Genomic DNA, 27393 nt, shown 5'->3' on the forward strand with positions numbered 1-27393 from the left:
ATATGGCTGAAAATATGAAAAAACTTAGACCGCGGACCTTAAGTTTTTGCCAAAAAATGAAAAATTTTAAAAACACTCAAAACCTTTAGGAAATTATTCCTTTAGCATCCAGCATAACATCCTAGTTAAAAGGAATGGTATTGGAGGCCTGCTGTTAAAGCTACATGGGACACCAGATATGGCTGAAAATATGAAAAAACTTAGACCGCGGACCTTAAGTTTTTGCCAAAAAATGAAAAATTTTAAAAACACTCAAAACCTTTAGGAAATTATTCCTTTAGCATCCAGCATAACATCCTAGTTAAAAGGAATGGTATTGGAGGCCTGCTGTTAAAGCTACATGGGACACCAGATATGGCTGAAAATATGAAAAAACTTAGACCGCGGACCTTAAGTTTTTGCCAAAAAATGAAAAATTTTAAAAACACTCAAAACCTTTAGGAAATTATTCCTTTAGCATCCAGCATAACATCCTAGTTAAAAGGAATGGCATTGGAGGCCTGCTGCGGAAGCTACATGGGACACCAGATATGGCTGAAAATATGAAAAAACTTAGACCGCGGACCTTAAGTTTTTGCCAAAAAATGAAAAATTTTAAAAACACTCAAAACCTTTAGGAAATTATTCCTTTAGCATCCAGCATAACATCCTAGTTAAAAGGAATGGTATTGGAGGCCTGCTGTTAAAGCTACATGGGACACCAGATATGGCTGAAAATATGAAAAAACTTAGACCGCGGACCTTAAGTTTTTGCCAAAAAATGAAAAATTTTAAAAACACTCAAAACCTTTAGGAAATTATTCCTTTAGCATCCAGCATAACATCCTAGTTAAAAGGAATGGTATTGGAGGCCTGCTGCGGAAGCTACATGGGACACCAGATATGGCTGAAAATATGAAAAAACTTAGACCGCGGACCTAAAGTTTTTGCCAAAAAATGAAAAATTTTAAAAACACTCAAAACCTTTAGGAAATTATTCCTTTAGCATCCAGCATAACATCCTAGTTAAAAGGAATGGTATTGGAGGCCTGCTGTTAAAGCTACATGGGACACCAGATATGGCTGAAAATATGAAAAAACTTAGACCGCGGACCTTAAGTTTTTGCCAAAAAACGAAAAATTTTAAAAACACTCAAAACCTTTAGGAAATTATTCCTTTAGCCTCCAGCATAACATCCTAGTTAAAAGGAATGGTATTGGAGGCCTGCTTTGGAGACTACATGGTATACCAGATATGGCTGAAAATATGAAAAAACTTAGACCGCGGACCTTAAGTTTTTGCCAAAAAATGAAAAATTTTAAAAACACTCAAAACCTTTAGGAAATTATTCCTTTAGCATCCAGCATAACATCCTAGTTAAAAGGAATGGTATTGGAGGCCTGCTGTGGAAGCTACATGGGACACCAGATATGGCTGAAAATATGAAAAAACTTAGACCGCAGACCTTAAGTTTTTGCCAAAAAATGAAAAATTTTAAAAACACTCAAAACCTTTAGGAAATTATTCCTTTAGCATCCAGCATAACATCCTAGTTAAAAGGAATGGTATTGGAGGCCTGCTGTGGAAGCTACATGGGACACCAGATATGGCTGAAAATATGAAAAAACTTAGACCGCGGACCTCAAGTTTTTGCCAAAAAATGAAAAATTTTAAAAACACTCAAAACCTTTAGGAAATTATTCCTTTAGCATCCAGCATAACATCCTAGTTTAAAGGAATGGTATTGGAGGCCTGCTTTGGAGACTACAAGGTATACCAGATATGGCTGAAAATATGAAAAAACTTAGACCGCGGACCTTAAGTTTTTGCCAAAAAATGAAAAATTTTAAAAACACTCAAAACCTTTAGGAAATTATTCCTTTAGCATCCAGCATAACATCCTAGTTAAAAGGAATGGTATTGGAGGCCTGCTGCGGAAGCTACATGGGACACCAGATATGGCTGAAAATATGAAAAAACTTAGACCGCGGACCTTAAGTTTTTGCAAAAAAATGAAAAATTTTAAAAACACTCAAAACCTTTAGGAAATTATTCCTTTAGCATCCAGCATAACATCCTAGTTAAAACGAATGGTATTGGAGGCCTGCTGTTAAAGCTACATGGGACAACAGATATGGCTGAAAATATGAAAAAACTTAGACCGCGGACCTCAAGTTTTTGCCAAAAAATGAAAAATTTTAAAAACACTCAAAACCTTTAGGAAATTATTCCTTCAGCATCCAGCATAACATCCTAGTTAAAAGGAATGGTATTGGAGGCCTGCTTTGGAGACTACATGGTATACCAGATATGGCTGAAAATATGAAAAAACTTAGACCGCGGACCTTAAGTTTTTGCCAAAAAATGAAAAATTTTAAAAACACTCAAAACCTTTAGGAAATTATTCCTTTAGCATCCAGCATAACATCCTAGTTAAAAGGAATGGTATTGGAGGCCTGCTGCGGAAGCTACATGGGACACCAGATATGGCTGAAAATATGAAAAAACTTAGACCGCGGACCTTAAGTTTTTGGCAAAAAATTAAAAATCTTAAAAACACTCAAAACCTTTAGGAAATTATTCCTTTAGCATCCAGCATAACATCCTAGTTAAAAGGAATGGTATTGGAGGCCTGCTGCGGAAGCTACATGGGACACCAGATATGGCTGAAAATATGAAAAAACTTAGACCGCGGACCTTAAGTTTTTGCCAAAAAATGAAAAATTTTAAAAACACTCAAAACCTTTAGGAAATTATTCCTTTAGCATCCAGCATAACATCCTAGTTAAAAGGAATGGTATTGGAGGCCTGCTTTGGAGACTACAAGGTATACCAGATATGGCTGAAAATATGAAAAAACTTAGACCGCGGACCTTAAGTTTTTGCCAAAAAATGAAAAATTTTAAAAACACTCAAAACCTTTAGGAAATTATTCCTTTAGCATCCAGCATAACATCCTAGTTAAAAGGAATGGTATTGGAGGCCTGCTTTGGAGACTACATGGTATACCAGATATGGCTGAAAATATGAAAAAACTTAGACCGCGGACCTTAAGTTTTTGCCAAAAAATGAAAAATTTTAAAAACACTCAAAACCTTTAGGAAATTATTCCTTTAGCATCCAGCATAACATCCTAGTTAAAAGGAATGATATTGGAGGCCTGCTGCGGAAGCTACATGGGACACCAGATATGGCTGAAAATATGAAAAAACTTAGACCGCGGACCTTAAGTTTTTGCAAAAAAATGAAAAATTTTAAAAACACTCAAAACCTTTAGGAAATTATTCCTTTAGCATCCAGCATAACATCCTAGTTAAAACGAATGGTATTGGAGGCCTGCTGTTAAAGCTACATGGGACAACAGATATGGCTGAAAATATGAAAAAACTTAGACCGCGGACCTCAAGTTTTTGCCAAAAAATGAAAAATTTTAAAAACACTCAAAACCTTTAGGAAATTATTCCTTCAGCATCCAGCATAACATCCTAGTTAAAAGGAATGGTATTGGAGGCCTGCTTTGGAGACTACATGGTATACCAGATATGGCTGAAAATATGAAAAAACTTAGACCGCGGACCTTAAGTTTTTGGCAAAAAATGAAAAATCTTAAAAACACTCAAAACCTTTAGGAAATTATTCCTTTAGCATCCAGCATAACATCCTAGTTAAAAGGAATGGCATTGGAGGCCTGCTGCGGAAGCTACATGGGACACCAGATATGGCTGAAAATATGAAAAAACTTAGACCGCGGACCTTAAGTTTTTGCCAAAAAATGAAAAATTTTAAAAACACTCAAAACCTTTAGGAAATTATTCCTTTAGCATCCAGCATAACATCCTAGTTAAAAGGAATGGTATTGGAGGCCTGCTGTTAAAGCTACATGGGACACCAGATATGGCTGAAAATATGAAAAAACTTAGACCGCGGACCTTAAGTTTTTGCCAAAAAATGAAAAATTTTAAAAACACTCAAAACCTTTAGGAAATTATTCCTTTAGCATCCAGCATAACATCCTAGTTAAAAGGAATGGTATTGGAGGCCTGCTGCGGAAGCTACATGGGACACCAGATATGGCTGAAAATATGAAAAAACTTAGACCGCGGACCTTAAGTTTTTGCCAAAAAATGAAAAATTTTAAAAACACTCAAAACCTTTAGGAAATTATTCCTTTAGCATCCAGCATAACATCCTAGTTAAAAGGAATGGTATTGGAGGCCTGCTGTTAAAGCTACATGGGACACCAGATATGGCTGAAAATATGAAAAAACTTAGACCGCGGACCTTAAGTTTTTGCCAAAAAATGAAAAATTTTAAAAACACTCAAAACCTTTAGGAAATTATTCCTTTAGCATCCAGCATAACATCCTAGTTAAAAGGAATGGCATTGGAGGCCTGCTGCGGAAGCTACATGGGACACCAGATATGGCTGAAAATATGAAAAAACTTAGACCGCGGACCTTAAGTTTTTGCCAAAAAATGAAAAATTTTAAAAACACTCAAAACCTTTAGGAAATTATTCCTTTAGCATCCAACATAACATCCTAGTTAAAAGGAATGGTATTGGAGGCCTGCTGTTAAAGCTACATGGGACACCAGATATGGCTGAAAATATGAAAAAACTTAGACCGCGGACCTTAAGTTTTTGCCAAAAAATGAAAAATTTTAAAAACACTCAAAACCTTTAGGAAATTATTCCTTTAGCATCCAGCATAACATCCTAGTTAAAAGGAATGGTATTGGAGGCCTGCTGCGGAAGCTACATGGGACACCAGATATGGCTGAAAATATGAAAAAACTTAGACCGCGGACCTTAAGTTTTTGCCAAAAAATGAAAAATTTTAAAAACACTCAAAACCTTTAGGAAATTATTCCTTTAGCATCCAGCATAACATCCTAGTTAAAAGGAATGGTATTGGAGGCCTGCTGTTAAAGCTACATGGGATACCAGATATGGCTGAAAATATGAAAAAACTTAGACCGCGGACCTTAAGTTTTTGCCAAAAAACGAAAAATTTTAAAAACACTCAAAACCTTTAGGAAATTATTCCTTTAGCCTCCAGCATAACATCCTAGTTAAAAGGAATGGTATTGGAGGCCTGCTTTGGAGACTACATGGTATACCAGATATGGCTGAAAATATGAAAAAACTTAGACCGCGGACCTTAAGTTTTTGCCAAAAAATGAAAAATTTTAAAAACACTCAAAACCTTTAGGAAATTATTCCTTTAGCATCCAGCATAACATCCTAGTTAAAAGGAATGGTATTGGAGGCCTGCTGTGGAAGCTACATGGGACACCAGATATGGCTGAAAATATTAAAAAACTTAGACCGCAGACCTTAAGTTTTTGCCAAAAAATGAAAAATTTTAAAAACACTCAAAACCTTTAGGAAATTATTCCTTTAGCATCCAGCATAACATCCTAGTTAAAAGGAATGGTATTGGAGGCCTGCTGTGGAAGCTACATGGGACACCAGATATGGCTGAAAATATGAAAAAACTTAGACCGCGGACCTTAAGTTTTTGCCAAAAAATGAAAAATTTTAAAAACACTCAAAACCTTTAGGAAATTATTCCTTTAGCATCCAGCATAACATCCTAGTTAAAAGGAATGGCATTGGAGGCCTGCTGCGGAAGCTACATGGGACACCAGATATGGCTGAAAATATGAAAAAACTTAGACCGCGGACCTTAAGTTTTTGCCAAAAAATGAAAAATTTTAAAAACACTCAAAACCTTTAGGAAATTATTCCTTTAGCATCCAGCATAACATCCTAGTTAAAAGGAATGGTATTGGAGGCCTGCTGCGGAAGCTACATGGGACACCAGATATGGCTGAAAATATGAAAAAACTTAGACCGCGGACCTTAAGTTTTTGCCAAAAAATGAAAAATTTTAAAAACACTCAAAACCTTTAGGAAATTATTCCTTTAGCATCCAGCATAACATCCTAGTTAAAAGGAATGGTATTGGAGACCTGCTGTTAAAGCTACATGGGACACCAGATATGGCTGAAAATATGAAAAAACTTAGACCGCGGACCTTAAGTTTTTGCCAAAAAACGAAAAATTTTAAAAACACTCAAAACCTTTAGGAAATTATTCCTTTAGCCTCCAGCATAACATCCTAGTTAAAAGGAATGGTATTGGAGGCCTGCTTTGGAGACTACATGGTATACCAGATATGGCTGAAAATATGAAAAAACTTAGACCGCGGACCTTAAGTTTTTGCCAAAAAATGAAAAATTTTAAAAACACTCAAAACCTTTAGGAAATTATTCCTTTAGCATCCAGCATAACATCCTAGTTAAAAGGAATGGTATTGGAGGCCTGCTGTGGAAGCTACATGGGACACCAGATATGGCTGAAAATATGAAAAAACTTAGACCGCGGACCTTAAGTTTTTGCCAAAAAATGAAAAATTTTAAAAACACTCAAAACCTTTAGGAAATTATTCCTTTAGCATCCAGCATAACATCCTAGTTAAAAGGAATGGTATTGGAGGCCTGCTGTGGAAGCTACATGGGACACCAGATATGGCTGAAAATATTAAAAAACTTAGACCGCAGACCTTAAGTTTTTGCCAAAAAATGAAAAATTTTAAAAACACTCAAAACCTTTAGGAAATTATTCCTTTAGCATCCAGCATAACATCCTAGTTAAAAGGAATGGTATTGGAGGCCTGCTTTGGAGACTACATGGTATACCAGATATGGCTGAAAATATGAAAAAACTTAGACCGCGGACCTTAAGTTTTTGCCAAAAAATGAAAAATTTTAAAAACACTCAAAACCTTTAGGAAATTATTCCTTTAGCCTCCAGCATAACATCCTAGTTAAAAGGAATGGTATTGGAGGCCTGCTTTGGAGACTACATGGTATACCAGATATGGCTGAAAATATGAAAAAACTTAGACCGCGGACCTTAAGTTTTTGCCAAAAAATGAAAAATTTTAAAAACACTCAAAACCTTTAGGAAATTATTCCTTTAGCATCCAGCATAACATCCTAGTTAAAAGGAATGGTATTGGAGGCCTGCTGTGGAAGCTACATGGGACACCAGATATGGCTGAAAATATGAAAAAACTTAGACCGCAGACCTTAAGTTTTTGCCAAAAAATGAAAAATTTTAAAAACACTCAAAACCTTTAGGAAATTATTCCTTTAGCATCCAGCATAACATCCTAGTTAAAAGGAATGGTATTGGAGGCCTGCTGTGGAAGCTACATGGGACACCAGATATGGCTGAAAATATGAAAAAACTTAGACCGCGGACCTCAAGTTTTTGCCAAAAAATGAAAAATTTTAAAAACACTCAAAACCTTTAGGAAATTATTCCTTTAGCATCCAGCATAACATCCTAGTTTAAAGGAATGGTATTGGAGGCCTGCTTTGGAGACTACAAGGTATACTAGATATGGCTGAAAATATGAAAAAACTTAGACCGCGGACCTTAAGTTTTTGCCAAAAAATGAAAAATTTTAAAAACACTCAAAACCTTTAGGAAATTATTCCTTTAGCATCCAGCATAACATCCTAGTTAAAAGGAATGGTATTGGAGGCCTGCTTTGGAGACTACATGGTATACCAGATATGGCTGAAAATATGAAAAAACTTAGACCGCGGACCTTAAGTTTTTGCCAAAAAATGAAAAATTTTAAAAACACTCAAAACCTTTAGGAAATTATTCCTTTAGCATCCAGCATAACATCCTAGTTAAAAGGAATGGTATTGGAGGCCTGCTGCGGAAGCTACATGGGACACCAGATATGGCTGAAAATATGAAAAAACTTAGACCGCGGACCTTAAGTTTTTGCCAAAAAATGAAAAATCTTAAAAACACTCAAAACCTTTAGGAAATTATTCCTTTAGCATCCAGCATAACATCCTAGTTAAAAGGAATGGTATTGGAGGCCTGCTGCGGAAGCTACATGGGACACCAGATATGGCTGAAAATATGAAAAAACTTAGACCGCGGACCTTAAGTTTTTGCCAAAAAATGAAAAAGTTTAAAAACACTCAAAACCTTTAGGAAATTATTCCTTTAGCATCCAGCATAACATCCTAGTTAAAAGGAATGGTATTGGAGGCCTGCTGCGGAAGCTACATGGGACACCAGATATGGCTGAAAATATGAAAAAACTTAGACCGCGGACCTTAAGTTTTTGCCAAAAAACGAAAAATTTTAAAAACACTCAAAACCTTTAGGAAATTATTCCTTTAGCATCCAGCATAACATCCTAGTTTAAAGGAATGGTATTGGAGGCCTGCTTTGGAGACTACAAGGTATACCAGATATGGCTGAAAATATGAAAAAACTTAGACCGCGGACCTTAAGTTTTTGCCAAAAAATGAAAAATTTTAAAAACACTCAAAACCTTTAGGAAATTATTCCTTTAGCATCCAGCATAACATCCTAGTTAAAAGGAATGGTATTGGAGGCCTGCTGCGGAAGCTACATGGGACACCAGATATGGCTGAAAATATGAAAAAACTTAGACCGCGGACCTTAAGTTTTTGCCAAAAAATGAAAAATTTTAAAAACACTCAAAACCTTTAGGAAATTATTCCTTTAGCATCCAGCATAACATCCTAGTTAAAACGAATGGTATTGGAGGCCTGCTGTTAAAGCTACATGGGACAACAGATATGGCTGAAAATATGAAAAAACTTAGACCGCGGACCTTAAGTTTTTGCCAAAAAATGAAAAAGTTTAAAAACACTCAAAACCTTTAGGAAATTATTCCTTTAGCATCCAGCATAACATCCTAGTTAAAAGGAATGGTATTGGAGGCCTGCTGCGGAAGCTACATGGGACACCAGATATGGCTGAAAATATGAAAAAACTTAGACCGCGGACCTTAAGTTTTTGCCAAAAAACGAAAAATTTTAAAAACACTCAAAACCTTTAGGAAATTATTCCTTTAGCATCCAGCATAACATCCTAGTTAAAAGGAATGGTATTGGAGGCCTGCTACGGAAGCTACATGGGACACCAGATATGGCTGAAAATATGAAAAAAATCAGACCGCGGACCTTAAGTTTTTGCCAAAAAATGAAAAATTTTAAAAACACTCAAAACCTTTAGGAAATTATTCCTTTAGCATCCAGCATAACATCCTAGTTAAAAGGAATGGTATTGGAGGCCTGCTGCGGAAGCTACATGGGACACCAGATATGGCTGAAAATATGAAAAAACTTAGACCGCGGACCTTACGTTTTTGCCAAAAAATGAAAAATTTTAAAAACACTCAAAACCTTTAGGAAATTATTCCTTTAGCATCCAGCATAACATCCTAGTTAAAAGGAATGGTATTGGAGGCCTGCTGTGGAAGCTACATGGGACACCAGATATGGCTGAAAATATGAAAAAACTTAGACCGCGGACCTCAAGTTTTTGCCAAAAAATGAAAAATTTTAAAAACACTCAAAACCTTTAGGAAATTATTCCTTTAGCATCCAGCATAACATCCTAGTTTAAAGGAATGGTATTGGAGGCCTGCTTTGGAGACTACAAGGTATACCAGATATGGCTGAAAATATGAAAAAACTTAGACCGCGGACCTTAAGTTTTTGCCAAAAAATGAAAAATTTTAAAAACACTCAAAACCTTTAGGAAATTATTCCTTTAGCATCCAGCATAACATCCTAGTTAAAAGGAATGGTATTGGAGGCCTGCTGCGGAAGCTACATGGGACACCAGATATGGCTGAAAATATGAAAAAACTTACACCGCGGACCTTAAGTTTTTGCCAAAAAATGAAAAATTTTAAAAACACTCAAAACCTTTAGGAAATTATTCCTTTAGCATCCAGCATAACATCCTAGTTAAAAGGAATGGTATTGGAGGCCTGCTGTGGAAGCTACATGGGACACCAGATATGGCTGAAAATATGAAAAAACTTAGACCGCGGACCTTAAGTTTTTGCCAAAAAATGAAAAATTTTAAAAACACTCAAAACCTTTAGGAAATTATTCCTTTAGCATCCAGCATAACATCCTAGTTAAAAGGAATGGTATTGGAGGCCTGCTGCGGAAGCTACATGGGACACCAGATATGGCTGAAAATATGAAAAAACTTACACCGTGGACCTTAAGTTTTTGCCAAAAAATGAAAAATTTTAAAAACACTCAAAACCTTTAGGAAATTATTCCTTTAGCATCCAGCATAACATCCTAGTTAAAAAGAATGGTATTGGAGGCCTGCTTTGGAGACTACATGGTATACCAGATATGGCTGAAAATATGAAAAAACTTAGACCGCGGACCTTAAGTTTTTGGCAAAAAATGAAAACTTTTAAAAACACTCAAAACCTTTAGGAAATTATTCCTTTAGCATCCAGCATAACATCCTAGTTAAAAGGAATGGTATTGGAGGCCTGCTGCGGAAGCTACATGGGACACCAGATATGGCTGAAAATATGAAAAAACTTAGACCACGGACCTTAAGTTTTTGCCAAAAAATGAAAAATTTTAAAAACACTCAAAACCTTTAGGAAATTATTCCTTTAGCATCCAGCATAACATCCTAGTTAAAAGGAATGGTATTGGAGGCTTGCTGTGGAAGCTACATGGGACACCAGATATGGCTGAAAATATGAAAAAACTTAGACCGCGGACCTTAAGTTTTTGCCAAAAAATGAAAAATTTTAAAAACACTCAAAACCTTTAGGAAATTATTCCTTTAGCATCCAGCATAACATCCTAGTTAAAAGGAATGGTATTGGAGGCCTGCTTTGGAGACTACATGGTATACCAGATATGGCTGAAAATATGAAAAAACTTTGACCGCGGACCTTAAGTTTTTGCCAAAAAATGAAAACTTTTAAAAACACTCAAAACCTTTAGGAAATTATTTCTTTAGCATCCAGCATAACATCCTAGTTAAAAGGAATGGTATTGGAGGCCTGCCGCGGAAGCTACATGTGACATCAGATATGGCTGAAAATATGAAAAAACTTAGACCGCGGACCTTAAGTTTTTGCCAAAAAATGAAAAATTTTAAAAACACTCAAAACCTTTAGGAAATTATTCCTTTAGCATCCAGCATAACATCAAAGTTAAAAGGAATGGTATTGGAGGCCTGCTGTGGAAGCTACATGGGACACCAGATATGGCTGAAAATATGAAAAAACTTAGACCGCGGATCTTAAGTTTTTGCCAAAAAATGAAAAATTTTAAAAACACTCAAAACCTTTAGGAAATTATTCCTTTAGCATCCAGCATAACATCCTAGTTAAAAGGAATGGTATTGGAGGCCTGCTGTGGAAGCTACATGGGACACCAGATATGGCTGAAAATATGAAAAAACTTAGACCGCGGATCTTAAGTTTTTGCCAAAAAATGAAAAATTTTAAAAACACTCAAAACCTTTAGGAAATTATTCCTTTAGCATCCAGCATAACATCCTAGTTAAAAGGAATGGTATTGGAGGCCTGCTGCGGAAGCTACATGGGACACCAGATATGGCTGAAAATATGAAAAAACTTAGACCGCGGACCTTAAGTTTTTGCCAAAAAATGAAAAATTTTAAAAACACTCAAAACCTTTAGGAAATTATTCCTTTAGCATCCAGCATAACATCCTAGTTAAAAGGAATGGTATTGGAGGCCTGCTGCGGAAGCTACATGGGACACCAGATATGGCTGAAAATATGAAAAAACTTAGACCGCGGACCTTAAGTTTTTGCCAAAAAATGAAAAATTTTAAAAACACTCAAAACCTTTAGGAAATTATTCCTTTAGCATCCAGCATAACATCCTAGTTAAAAGGAATGGTATTGGAGGCCTGCTGCGGAAGCTACATGGGACACCAGATATGGCTGAAAATATGAAAAAACTTAGACCGCGGACCTTAAGTTTTTGCCAAAAAATGAAAAATTTTAAAAACACTCAAAACCTTTAGGAAATTATTCCTTTAGCATCCAGCATAACATCCTAGTTAAAAGGAATGGTATTGGAGGCCTGCTTTGGAGACTACAAGGTATACCAGATATGGCTGAAAATATGAAAAAACTTAGACCGCGGACCTTAAGTTTTTGCCAAAAAATGAAAAATTTTAAAAACACTCAAAACCTTTAGGAAATTATTCCTTTAGCATCCAGCATAACATCCTAGTTAAAAGGAATGGTATTGGAGGCCTGCTTTGGAGACTACAAGGTATACCAGATATGGCTGAAAATATGAAAAAACTTAGACCGCGGACCTTAAGTTTTTGCCAAAAAATGAAAAATTTTAAAAACACTCAAAACCTTTAGGAAATTATTCCTTTAGCATCCAGCATAACATCCTAGTTAAAAGGAATGGTATTGGAGGCCTGCTGCGGAAGCTACATGGGACACCAGATATGGCTGAAAATATGAAAAAACTTAGACCGCGGACCTTAAGTTTTTGCCAAAAAATGAAAAATTTTAAAAACACTCAAAACCTTTAGGAAATTATTCCTTTAGCATCCAGCATAACATCCTAGTTAAAACGAATGGTATTGGAGGCCTGCTGTTAAAGCTACATGGGACAACAGATATGGCTGAAAATATGAAAAAACTTAGACCGCGGACCTTAAGTTTTTGCCAAAAAATGAAAAAGTTTAAAAACACTCAAAACCTTTAGGAAATTATTCCTTTAGCATCCAGCATAACATCCTAGTTAAAAGGAATGGTATTGGAGGCCTGCTGCGGAAGCTACATGGGACACCAGATATGGCTGAAAATATGAAAAAACTTAGACCGCGGACCTTAAGTTTTTGCCAAAAAACGAAAAATTTTAAAAACACTCAAAACCTTTAGGAAATTATTCCTTTAGCATCCAGCATAACATCCTAGTTAAAAGGAATGGTATTGGAGGCCTGCTACGGAAGCTACATGGGACACCAGATATGGCTGAAAATATGAAAAAAATCAGACCGCGGACCTTAAGTTTTTGCCAAAAAATGAAAAATTTTAAAAACACTCAAAACCTTTAGGAAATTATTCCTTTAGCATCCAGCATAACATCCTAGTTAAAAGGAATGGTATTGGAGGCCTGCTGCGGAAGCTACATGGGACACCAGATATGGCTGAAAATATGAAAAAACTTAGACCGCGGACCTTACGTTTTTGCCAAAAAATGAAAAATTTTAAAAACACTCAAAACCTTTAGGAAATTATTCCTTTAGCATCCAGCATAACATCCTAGTTAAAAGGAATGGTATTGGAGGCCTGCTGTGGAAGCTACATGGGACACCAGATATGGCTGAAAATATGAAAAAACTTAGACCGCGGACCTCAAGTTTTTGCCAAAAAATGAAAAATTTTAAAAACACTCAAAACCTTTAGGAAATTATTCCTTTAGCATCCAGCATAACATCCTAGTTTAAAGGAATGGTATTGGAGGCCTGCTTTGGAGACTACAAGGTATACCAGATATGGCTGAAAATATGAAAAAACTTAGACCGCGGACCTTAAGTTTTTGCCAAAAAATGAAAAATTTTAAAAACACTCAAAACCTTTAGGAAATTATTCCTTTAGCATCCAGCATAACATCCTAGTTAAAAGGAATGGTATTGGAGGCCTGCTGCGGAAGCTACATGGGACACCAGATATGGCTGAAAATATGAAAAAACTTACACCGCGGACCTTAAGTTTTTGCCAAAAAATGAAAAATTTTAAAAACACTCAAAACCTTTAGGAAATTATTCCTTTAGCATCCAGCATAACATCCTAGTTAAAAGGAATGGTATTGGAGGCCTGCTGTGGAAGCTACATGGGACACCAGATATGGCTGAAAATATGAAAAAACTTAGACCGCGGACCTTAAGTTTTTGCCAAAAAATGAAAAATTTTAAAAACACTCAAAACCTTTAGGAAATTATTCCTTTAGCATCCAGCATAACATCCTAGTTAAAAGGAATGGTATTGGAGGCCTGCTGCGGAAGCTACATGGGACACCAGATATGGCTGAAAATATGAAAAAACTTACACCGTGGACCTTAAGTTTTTGCCAAAAAATGAAAAATTTTAAAAACACTCAAAACCTTTAGGAAATTATTCCTTTAGCATCCAGCATAACATCCTAGTTAAAAAGAATGGTATTGGAGGCCTGCTTTGGAGACTACATGGTATACCAGATATGGCTGAAAATATGAAAAAACTTAGACCGCGGACCTTAAGTTTTTGGCAAAAAATGAAAACTTTTAAAAACACTCAAAACCTTTAGGAAATTATTCCTTTAGCATCCAGCATAACATCCTAGTTAAAAGGAATGGTATTGGAGGCCTGCTGCGGAAGCTACATGGGACACCAGATATGGCTGAAAATATGAAAAAACTTAGACCACGGACCTTAAGTTTTTGCCAAAAAATGAAAAATTTTAAAAACACTCAAAACCTTTAGGAAATTATTCCTTTAGCATCCAGCATAACATCCTAGTTAAAAGGAATGGTATTGGAGGCTTGCTGTGGAAGCTACATGGGACACCAGATATGGCTGAAAATATGAAAAAACTTAGACCGCGGACCTTAAGTTTTTGCCAAAAAATGAAAAATTTTAAAAACACTCAAAACCTTTAGGAAATTATTCCTTTAGCATCCAGCATAACATCCTAGTTAAAAGGAATGGTATTGGAGGCCTGCTTTGGAGACTACATGGTATACCAGATATGGCTGAAAATATGAAAAAACTTTGACCGCGGACCTTAAGTTTTTGCCAAAAAATGAAAACTTTTAAAAACACTCAAAACCTTTAGGAAATTATTTCTTTAGCATCCAGCATAACATCCTAGTTAAAAGGAATGGTATTGGAGGCCTGCCGCGGAAGCTACATGTGACATCAGATATGGCTGAAAATATGAAAAAACTTAGACCGCGGACCTTAAGTTTTTGCCAAAAAATGAAAAATTTTAAAAACACTCAAAACCTTTAGGAAATTATTCCTTTAGCATCCAGCATAACATCAAAGTTAAAAGGAATGGTATTGGAGGCCTGCTGTGGAAGCTACATGGGACACCAGATATGGCTGAAAATATGAAAAAACTTAGACCGCGGATCTTAAGTTTTTGCCAAAAAATGAAAAATTTTAAAAACACTCAAAACCTTTAGGAAATTATTCCTTTAGCATCCAGCATAACATCCTAGTTAAAAGGAATGGTATTGGAGGCCTGCTGTGGAAGCTACATGGGACACCAGATATGGCTGAAAATATGAAAAAACTTAGACCGCGGATCTTAAGTTTTTGCCAAAAAATGAAAAATTTTAAAAACACTCAAAACCTTTAGGAAATTATTCCTTTAGCATCCAGCATAACATCCTAGTTAAAAGGAATGGTATTGGAGGCCTGCTGCGGAAGCTACATGGGACACCAGATATGGCTGAAAATATGAAAAAACTTAGACCGCGGACCTTAAGTTTTTGCCAAAAAATGAAAAATTTTAAAAACACTCAAAACCTTTAGGAAATTATTCCTTTAGCATCCAGCATAACATCCTAGTTAAAAGGAATGGTATTGGAGGCCTGCTGCGGAAGCTACATGGGACACCAGATATGGCTGAAAATATGAAAAAACTTAGACCGCGGACCTTAAGTTTTTGCCAAAAAATGAAAAATTTTAAAAACACTCAAAACCTTTAGGAAATTATTCCTTTAGCATCCAGCATAACATCCTAGTTAAAAGGAATGGTATTGGAGGCCTGCTGCGGAAGCTACATGGGACACCAGATATGGCTGAAAATATGAAAAAACTTAGACCGCGGACCTTAAGTTTTTGCCAAAAAATGAAAAATTTTAAAAACACTCAAAACCTTTAGGAAATTATTCCTTTAGCATCCAGCATAACATCCTAGTTAAAAGGAATGGTATTGGAGGCCTGCTTTGGAGACTACAAGGTATACCAGATATGGCTGAAAATATGAAAAAACTTAGACCGCGGACCTTAAGTTTTTGCCAAAAAATGAAAAATTTTAAAAACACTCAAAACCTTTAGGAAATTATTCCTTTAGCATCCAGCATAACATCCTAGTTAAAAGGAATGGTATTGGAGGCCTGCTTTGGAGACTACAAGGTATACCAGATATGGCTGAAAATATGAAAAAACTTAGACCGCGGACCTTAAGTTTTTGCCAAAAAATGAAAAATTTTAAAAACACTCAAAACCTTTAGGAAATTATTCCTTTAGCATCCAGCATAACATCCTAGTTAAAAGGAATGGTATTGGAGGCCTGCTGCGGAAGCTACATGGGACACCAGATATGGCTGAAAATATGAAAAAACTTAGACCGCGGACCTTAAGTTTTTGCCAAAAAATGAAAAATTTTAAAAACACTCAAAACCTTTAGGAAATTATTCCTTTAGCATCCAGCATAACATCCTAGTTAAAAGGAATGGTATTGGAGGCCTGCTGCGGAAGCTACATGGGACACCAGATATGGCTGAAAATATGAAAAAACTTAGACCGCGGACCTAAAGTTTTTGCCAAAAAATGAAAAATTTTAAAAACACTCAAAACCTTTAGGAAATTATTCCTTTAGCATCCAGCATAACATCCTAGTTAAAAGGAATGGTATTGGAGGCCTGCTTTGGAGACTACAAGGTATACCAGATATGGCTGAAAATATGAAAAAACTTAGACCGCGGACCTTAAGTTTTTGCCAAAAAATGAAAAATTTTAAAAACACTCAAAACCTTTAGGAAATTATTCCTTTAGCATCCAGCATAACATCCTAGTTAAAAGGAATGGTATTGGAGGCCTGCTTTGGAGACTACAAGGTATACCAGATATGGCTGAAAATATGAAAAAACTTAGACCGCGGACCTTAAGTTTTTGCCAAAAAATGAAAAATTTTAAAAACACTCAAAACCTTTAGGAAATTATTCCTTTAGCATCCAGCATAACATCCTAGTTAAAAGGAATGGTATTGGAGGCCTGCTGCGGAAGCTACATGGGACACCAGATATGGCTGAAAATATGAGAAAACTTAGACCGCGGACCTTAAGTTTTTGCCAAAAAATGAAAAATTTTAAAAACACTCAAAACCTTTAGGAAATTATTCCTTTAGCATCCAGCATAACATCCTAGTTAAAAGGAATGGTATTGGAGGCCTGCTGTGGAAGCTACATGGGACACCAGATATGGCTGAAAATATGAAAAAACTTAGACCGCGGACCTTAAGTTTTTGCCAAAAAATGAAAAATTTTAAAAACACTCAAACCCTTTAGGAAATTATTCCTTTAGCATCCAGCATAACATCCTAGTTAAAAGGAATGGTATTGGAGGCCTGCTTTGGAGACTACATGGTATACCAGATATGGCTGAAAATATGAAAAAACTTTGACCGCGGACCTTAAGTTTTTGCCAAAAAATGAAAACTTTTAAAAACACTCAAAACCTTTAGGAAATTATTCCTTTAGCATCCAGCATAACATCCTAGTTAAAAGGAATGGTATTGGAGGCCTGCTGCGGAAGCTACATGGGACACCAGATATGGCTGAAAATAGGAAAAAACTTAGACCGCGGACCTTAAGTTTTTGCCAAAAAATGAAAAATTTTAAAAACACTCAAAACCTTTAGGAAATTATTCCTTTAGCATCCAGCATAACATCCTAGTTAAAAGGAATGGTATTGGAGGCCTGCTTTGGAGACTACAAGGTATACCAGATATGGCTGAAAATATGAAAAAACTTAGACCGCGGACCTTAAGTTTTTGCCAAAAAATGAAAAATTTTAAAAACACTCAAAACCTTTAGGAAATTATTCCTTTAGCATCCAGCATAACATCCTAGTTAAAAGGAATGGTATTGGAGGCCTGCTGCGGAAGCTACATGGGACACCAGATATGGCTGAAAATATGAGAAAACTTAGACCGCGGACCTTAAGTTTTTGCCAAAAAATGAAAAATTTTAAAAACACTCAAAACCTTTAGGAAATTATTCCTTTAGCATCCAGCATAACATCCTAGTTAAAAGGAATGGTATTGGAGGCCTGCTGTGGAAGCTACATGGGACACCAGATATGGCTGAAAATATGAAAAAACTTAGACCGCGGACCTTAAGTTTTTGCCAAAAAATGAAAAATTTTAAAAACACTCAAACCCTTTAGGAAATTATTCCTTTAGCATCCAGCATAACATCCTAGTTAAAAGGAATGGTATTGGAGGCCTGCTTTGGAGACTACATGGTATACCAGATATGGCTGAAAATATGAAAAAACTTTGACCGCGGACCTTAAGTTTTTGCCAAAAAATGAAAACTTTTAAAAACACTCAAAACCTTTAGGAAATTATTCCTTTAGCATCCAGCATAACATCCTAGTTAAAAGGAATGGTATTGGAGGCCTGCTGCGGAAGCTACATGGGACACCAGATATGGCTGAAAATAGGAAAAAACTTAGACCGCGGACCTTAAGTTTTTGCCAAAAAATGAAAAATTTTAAAAACACTCAAAACCTTTAGGAAATTATTCCTTTAGCATCCAGCATAACATCCTAGTTAAAAGGAATGGTATTGGAGGCCTGCTTTGGAGACTACAAGGTATACCAGATATGGCTGAAAATATGAAAAACTTAGACCGCGGACCTTAAGTTTTTGCCAAAAAATGAAAAATTTTAAAAACAGTCAAAACCTTTAGGAAATTATTCCTTTAGCATCCAGCATAACATCCTAGTTAAAAGGAATGGTATTGGAGGCCTGCTTTGGAGACTACATGGTATACCAGATATGGCTGAAAATATGAAAAAACTTAGACCGCGGACCTTAAGTTTTTGCCAAAAAATGAAAAATTTTAAAAACACTCAAAACCTTTAGGAAATTATTCCTTTAGCATCCAGCATAACATCCTAGTTAAAAGGAATGGTATTGGAGGCCTGCTGCGGAAGCTACATGGGACACCAGATATGGCTGAAAATATGAAAAAACTTAGACCGCGGACCTTAAGTTTTTGCCAAAAAATGAAAAATTTTAAAAACACTCAAAACCTTTAGGAAATTATTCCTTTAGCATCCAGCATAACATCCTAGTTAAAAGGAATGGTATTGGAGGCCTGCTGCGGAAGCTACATGGGACACCAGATATGGCTGAAAATATGAAAAAACTTAGACCGCGGACCTAAAGTTTTTGCCAAAAAATGAAAAATTTTAAAAACACTCAAAACCTTTAGGAAATTATTCCTTTAGCATCCAGCATAACATCCTAGTTAAAAGGAATGGTATTGGAGGCCTGCTTTGGAGACTACAAGGTATACCAGATATGGCTGAAAATATGAAAAAACTTAGACCGCGGACCTTAAGTTTTTGCCAAAAAATGAAAAATTTTAAAAACACTCAAAACCTTTAGGAAATTATTCCTTTAGCATCCAGCATAACATCCTAGTTAAAAGGAATGGTATTGGAGGCCTGCTTTGGAGACTACAAGGTATACCAGATATGGCTGAAAATATGAAAAAACTTAGACCGCGGACCTTAAGTTTTTGCCAAAAAATGAAAAATTTTAAAAACACTCAAAACCTTTAGGAAATTATTCCTTTAGCATCCAGCATAACATCCTAGTTAAAAGGAATGGTATTGGAGGCCTGCTGCGGAAGCTACATGGGACACCAGATATGGCTGAAAATATGAGAAAACTTAGACCGCGGACCTTAAGTTTTTGCCAAAAAATGAAAAATTTTAAAAACACTCAAAACCTTTAGGAAATTATTCCTTTAGCATCCAGCATAACATCCTAGTTAAAAGGAATGGTATTGGAGGCCTGCTGTGGAAGCTACATGGGACACCAGATATGGCTGAAAATATGAAAAAACTTAGACCGCGGACCTTAAGTTTTTGCCAAAAAATGAAAAATTTTAAAAACACTCAAACCCTTTAGGAAATTATTCCTTTAGCATCCAGCATAACATCCTAGTTAAAAGGAATGGTATTGGAGGCCTGCTTTGGAGACTACATGGTATACCAGATATGGCTGAAAATATGAAAAAACTTTGACCGCGGACCTTAAGTTTTTGCCAAAAAATGAAAACTTTTAAAAACACTCAAAACCTTTAGGAAATTATTCCTTTAGCATCCAGCATAACATCCTAGTTAAAAGGAATGGTATTGGAGGCCTGCTGCGGAAGCTACATGGGACACCAGATATGGCTGAAAATAGGAAAAAACTTAGACCGCGGACCTTAAGTTTTTGCCAAAAAATGAAAAATTTTAAAAACACTCAAAACCTTTAGGAAATTATTCCTTTAGCATCCAGCATAACATCCTAGTTAAAAGGAATGGTATTGGAGGCCTGCTTTGGAGACTACAAGGTATACCAGATATGGCTGAAAATATGAAAAAACTTAGACCGCGGACCTTAAGTTTTTGCCAAAAAATGAAAAATTTTAAAAACACTCAAAACCTTTAGGAAATTATTCCTTTAGCATCCAGCATAACATCCTAGTTAAAAGGAATGGTATTGGAGGCCTGCTGCGGAAGCTACATGGGACACCAGATATGGCTGAAAATATGAGAAAACTTAGACCGCGGACCTTAAGTTTTTGCCAAAAAATGAAAAATTTTAAAAACACTCAAAACCTTTAGGAAATTATTCCTTTAGCATCCAGCATAACATCCTAGTTAAAAGGAATGGTATTGGAGGCCTGCCGCGGAAGCTACATGTGACATCAGATATGGCTGAAAATATGAAAAAACTTAGACCGCGGACCTTAAGTTTTTGCCAAAAAATGAAAAATTTTAAAAACACTCAAAACCTTTAGGAAATTATTCCTTTAGCATCCAGCATAACATCAAAGTTAAAAGGAATGGTATTGGAGGCCTGCTGTGGAAGCTACATGGGACACCAGATATGGCTGAAAATATGAAAAAACTTAGACCGCGGATCTTAAGTTTTTGCCAAAAAATGAAAAATTTTAAAAACACTCAAAACCTTTAGGAAATTATTCCTTTAGCATCCAGCATAACATCCTAGTTAAAAGGAATGGTATTGGAGGCCTGCTGCGGAAGCTACATGGGACACCAGATATGGCTGAAAATATGAAAAAACTTAGACCGCGGACCTTAAGTTTTTGCCAAAAAATGAAAAATTTTAAAAACACTCAAAACCTTTAGGAAATTATTCCTTTAGCATCCAGCATAACATCCTAGTTAAAAGGAATGGTATTGGAGGCCTGCTGCGGAAGCTACATGGGACACCAGATATGGCTGAAAATATGAAAAAACTTAGACCGCGGACCTTAAGTTTTTGCCAAAAAATGAAAAATTTTAAAAACACTCAAAACCTTTAGGAAATTATTCCTTTAGCATCCAGCATAACATCCTAGTTAAAAGGAATGGTATTGGAGGCCTGCTGCGGAAGCTACATGGGACACCAGATATGGCTGAAAATATGAAAAAACTTAGACCGCGGACCTTAAGTTTTTGCCAAAAAATGAAAAATTTTAAAAACACTCAAAACCTTTAGGAAATTATTCCTTTAGCATCCAGCATAACATCCTAGTTAAAAGGAATGGTATTGGAGGCCTGCTTTGGAGACTACAAGGTATACCAGATATGGCTGAAAATATGAAAAAACTTAGACCGCGGACCTTAAGTTTTTGCCAAAAAATGAAAAATTTTAAAAACACTCAAAACCTTTAGGAAATTATTCCTTTAGCATCCAGCATAACATCCTAGTTAAAAGGAATGGTATTGGAGGCCTGCTGCGGAAGCTACATGGGACACCAGATATGGCTGAAAATATGAAAAAACTTAGACCGCGGACCTTAAGTTTTTGCCAAAAAATGAAAAATTTTAAAAACACTCAAAACCTTTAGGAAATTATTCCTTTAGCATCCAGCATAACATCCTAGTTAAAAGGAATGGTATTGGAGGCCTGCTGCGGAAGCTACATGGGACACCAGATATGGCTGAAAATATGAAAAAACTTAGACCGCGGACCTAAAGTTTTTGCCAAAAAATGAAAAATTTTAAAAACACTCAAAACCTTTAGGAAATTATTCCTTTAGCATCCAGCATAACATCCTAGTTAAAAGGAATGGTATTGGAGGCCTGCTTTGGAGACTACAAGGTATACCAGATATGGCTGAAAATATGAAAAAACTTAGACCGCGGACCTTAAGTTTTTGCCAAAAAATGAAAAATTTTAAAAACACTCAAAACCTTTAGGAAATTATTCCTTTAGCATCCAGCATAACATCCTAGTTAAAAGGAATGGTATTGGAGGCCTGCTTTGGAGACTACAAGGTATACCAGATATGGCTGAAAATATGAAAAAACTTAGACCGCGGACCTTAAGTTTTTGCCAAAAAATGAAAAATTTTAAAAACACTCAAAACCTTTAGGAAATTATTCCTTTAGCATCCAGCATAACATCCTAGTTAAAAGGAATGGTATTGGAGGCCTGCTGCGGAAGCTACATGGGACACCAGATATGGCTGAAAATATGAGAAAACTTAGACCGCGGACCTTAAGTTTTTGCCAAAAAATGAAAAATTTTAAAAACACTCAAAACCTTTAGGAAATTATTCCTTTAGCATCCAGCATAACATCCTAGTTAAAAGGAATGGTATTGGAGGCCTGCTGTGGAAGCTACATGGGACACCAGATATGGCTGAAAATATGAAAAAACTTAGACCGCGGACCTTAAGTTTTTGCCAAAAAATGAAAAATTTTAAAAACACTCAAAACCTTTAGGAAATTATTCCTTTAGCATCCAGCATAACATCCTAGTTAAAAGGAATGGTATTGGAGGCCTGCTTTGGAGACTACAAGGTATACCAGATATGGCTGAAAATATGAAAAAACTTAGACCGCGGACCTTAAGTTTTTGCCAAAAAATGAAAAATTTTAAAAACACTCAAAACCTTTAGGAAATTATTCCTTTAGCATCCAGCATAACATCCTAGTTAAAAGGAATGGTATTGGAGGCCTGCTGCGGAAGCTACATGGGACACCAGATATGGCTGAAAATAGGAAAAAACTTAGACCGCGGACCTTAAGTTTTTGCCAAAAAATGAAAAATTTTAAAAACACTCAAAACCTTTAGGAAATTATTCCTTTAGCATCCAGCATAACATCCTAGTTAAAAGGAATGGTATTGGAGGCCTGCTTTGGAGACTACAAGGTATACCAGATATGGCTGAAAATATGAAAAACTTAGACCGCGGACCTTAAGTTTTTGCCAAAAAATGAAAAATTTTAAAAACAGTCAAAACCTTTAGGAAATTATTCCTTTAGCATCCAGCATAACATCCTAGTTAAAAGGAATGGTATTGGAGGCCTGCTTTGGAGACTACATGGTATACCAGATATGGCTGAAAATATGAAAAAACTTAGACCGCGGACCTTAAGTTTTTGCCAAAAAATGAAAAATTTTAAAAACACTCAAAACCTTTAGGAAATTATTCCTTTAGCATCCAGCATAACATCCTAGTTAAAAGGAATGGTATTGGAGGCCTGCTGCGGAAGCTACATGGGACACCAGATATGGCTGAAAATATGAAAAAACTTAGACCGCGGACCTTAAGTTTTTGCCAAAAAATTAAAAATTTTAAAAACACTCAAAACCTTTAGGAAATTATTCCTTTAGCATCCAGCATAACATCCTAGTTAAAAGGAATGGTATTGGAGGCCTGCTGCGGAAGCTACATGGGACACCAGATATGGCTGAAAATATGAAAAAACTTAGACCGCGGACCTTAAGTTTTTGCCAAAAAATGAAAAATTTTAAAAACACTCAAAACCTTTAGGAAATTATTCCTTTAGCATCCAGCATAACATCCTAGTTAAAAGGAATGGTATTGGAGGCCTGCTGCGGAAGCTACATGGGACACCAGATATGGCTGAAAATATGAAAAAACTTAGACCGCGGACCTTAAGTTTTTGCCAAAAAATGAAAAATTTTAAAAACACTCAAAACCTTTAGGAAATTATTCCTTTAGCATCCAGCATAACATCCTAGTTAAAAGGAATGGTATTGGAGGCCTGCTGCGGAAGCTACATGGGACACCAGATATGGCTGAAAATATGAGAAAACTTAGACCGCGGACCTTAAGTTTTTGCCAAAAAATGAAAAATTTTAAAAACACTCAAAACCTTTAGGAAATTATTCCTTTAGCATCCAGCATAACATCCTAGTTAAAAGGAATGGTATTGGAGGCCTGCTGCGGAAGCTACATGGTATACCAGATATGGCTGAAAATATGAAAAAACTTAGACCGCGGACCTTAAGTTTTTGCCAAAAAATGAAAAATTTTAAAAACACTCAAAACCTTTAGGAAATTATTCCTTTAGCATCCAGCATAACATCCTAGTTAAAAGGAATGGTATTGGAGGCCTGCTGCGGAAGCTACATGGGACACCAGATATGGCTGAAAATATGAAAAAACTTAGACCGCGGACCTTAAGTTTTTGCCAAAAAATGAAAAATTTTAAAAACACTCAAAACCTTTAGGAAATTATTCCTTTAGCATCCAGCATAACATCCTAGTTAAAAGGAATGGTATTGGAGGCCTGCTTTGGAGACTACAAGGTATACCAGATATGGCTGAAAATATGAAAAAACTTAGACCGCGGACCTTAAGTTTTTGCCAAAAAATGAAAAATTTTAAAAACACTCAAAACCTTTAGGAAATTATTCCTTTAGCATCCAGCATAACATCCTAGTTAAAAGGAATGGTATTGGAGGCCTGCTTTGGAGACTACAAGGTATACCAGATATGGCTGAAAATATGAAAAAACTTAGACCGCGGACCTTAAGTTTTTGCCAAAAAATGAAAAATTTTAAAAACACTCAAAACCTTTAGGAAATTATTCCTTTAGCATCCAGCATAACATCCTAGTTAAAAGGAATGGTATTGGAGGCCTGCTGCGGAAGCTACATGGGACACCAGATATGGCTGAAAATATGAAAAAACTTACACCGTGGACCTTAAGTTTTTGCCAAAAAATAAAAAATTTTAAAAACACTCAAAACCTTTAGGAAATTATTCCTTTAGAATCCAGCATAACATCCTAGTTAAAAGGAATGGTATTGGAGGCCTGCTGCGGAAGCTACATGGGACACCAGATATGGCTGAAAATATGAAAAAACTTAGACCGCGGACCTTAAGTTTTTGCCAAAAAATGAAAAATTTTAAAAACACTCAAAACCTTTAGGAAATTATTCCTTTAGCATCCAGCATAACATCCTAGTTAAAAGGAATGGTATTGGAGGCCTGCTGCGGAAGCTACATGGGACACCAGATATGGCTGAAAATATGAAAAAACTTAGACCGCGGACCTTAAGTTTTTGCCAAAAAATGAAAAATTTTAAAAACACTCAAAACCTTTAGGAAATTATTCCTTTAGCATCCAGCATAACATCCTAGTTAAAAGGAATGGTATTGGAGGCCTGCTGCGGAAGCTACATGGGACACCAGATATGGCTGAAAATATGAAAAAACTTAGACCGCGGACCTTAAGTTTTTGCCAAAAAATGAAAAATTTTAAAAACACTCAAAACCTTTAGGAAATTATTCCTTTAGCATCCAGCATAACATCCTAGTTAAAAGGAATGGTATTGGAGGCCTGCTGCGGAAGCTACATGGGACACCAGATATGGCTGAAAATATGAAAAAACTTAGACCGCGGACCTTAAGTTTTTGCCAAAAAATGAAAAATTTTAAAAACACTCAAAACCTTTAGGAAATTATTCCTTTAGCATCCAGCATAACATCCTAGTTAAAAGGAATGGTATTGGAGGCCTGCTTTGGAGACTACAAGGTATACCAGATATGGCTGAAAATATGAGAAAACTTAGACCGCGGACCTTAAGTTTTTGCCAAAAAATGAAAAATTTTAAAAACACTCAAAACCTTTAGGAAATTATTCCTTTAGCATCCAGCATAACATCCTAGTTAAAAGGAATGGTATTGGAGGCCTACTTTGGAGACTACATGGTATACCAGATATGGCTGAAAATATGAAAAAACTTAGACCGCGGACCTTAAGTTTTTGCCAAAAAATGAAAAATTTTAAAAACACTCAAAACCTTTAGGAAATTATTCCTTTAGCATCCAGCATAACATCCTAGTTAAAAGGAATGGTATTGGAGGCCTGCTGCGGAAGCTACATGGGACACCAGATATGGCTGAAAATATGAAAAAACTTAGACCGCGGACCTTAAGTTTTTGCCAAAAAATGAAAAATTTTAAAAACACTCAAAACCTTTAGGAAATTATTCCTTTAGCATCCAGCATAACATCCTAGTTAAAAGGAATGGAATTGGAGGCCTGCTGTGGAAGCTACATGGGACACCAGATATGGCTGAAAATATGAAAAAACTTAGACCGCGGACCTTAAGTTTTTGCCAAAAAATAAAAATTTTTAAAAACACTCAAAACCTTTAGGAAATTATTCCTTTAGCATCCAGCATAACATCCTAGTTAAAAGGAATGGTATTGGAGGCCTGCTGTGGAAGCTACATGGGACACCAGATATGGCTGAAAATATGAAAAAACTTAGACCGCGGACCTTAAGTTTTTGCCAAAAAATGAAAAATTTTAAAAACACTCAAAACCTTTAGGAAATTATTCCTTTAGCATCCAGCATAACATCCTAGTTAAAAGGAATGGTATTGGAGGCCTGCTGCGGAAGCTACATGGGACACCAGATATGGCTGAAAATATGAAAAAACTTAGACCGCGGACCTTAAGTTTTTGCCAAAAAATGAAAAATTTTAAAAACACTCAAAACCTTTAGGAAATTATTCCTTTAGCATCCAGCATAACATCCTAGTTAAAAGGAATGGTATTGGAGGCCTGCTTTGGAGACTACAAGGTATACCAGATATGGCTGAAAATATGAAAAAACTTAGACCGCGGACCTTAAGTTTTTGCCAAAAAATGAAAAATTTTAAAAACACTCAAAACCTTTAGGAAATTATTCCTTTAGCATCCAGCATAACATCCTAGTTAAAAGGAATGGTATTGGAGGCCTGCTGCGGAAGCTACATGGGACACCAGATATGGCTGAAAATATGAAAAAACTTAGACCGCGGACCTTAAGTTTTTGCAAAAAAATGAAAAATTTTAAAAACACTCAAAACCTTTAGGAAATTATTCCTTTAGCATCCAGCATAACATCCTAGTTAAAACGAATGGTATTGGAGGCCTGCTGTTAAAGCTACATGGGACAACAGATATGGCTGAAAATATGAAAAAACTTAGACCGCGGACCTCAAGTTTTTGCCAAAAAATGAAAAATTTTAAAAACACTCAAAACCTTTAGGAAATTATTCCTTTAGCATCCAGCATAACATCCTAGTTAAAAGGAATGGTATTGGAGGCCTGCTGTGGAAGCTACATGGGACACCAGATATGGCTGAAAATATGAAAAAACTTAGACCGCGGACCTCAAGTTTTTGCCAAAAAATGAAAAATTTTAAAAACACTCAAAACCTTTAGGAAATTATTCCTTTAGCATCCAGCAT

Source organism: Spea bombifrons, chromosome 10 (genome assembly GCF_027358695.1).
Source record: "Spea bombifrons isolate aSpeBom1 chromosome 10, aSpeBom1.2.pri, whole genome shotgun sequence".
In the NCBI taxonomy this organism is placed as follows: Eukaryota; Metazoa; Chordata; class Amphibia; order Anura; family Pelobatidae; genus Spea; species Spea bombifrons.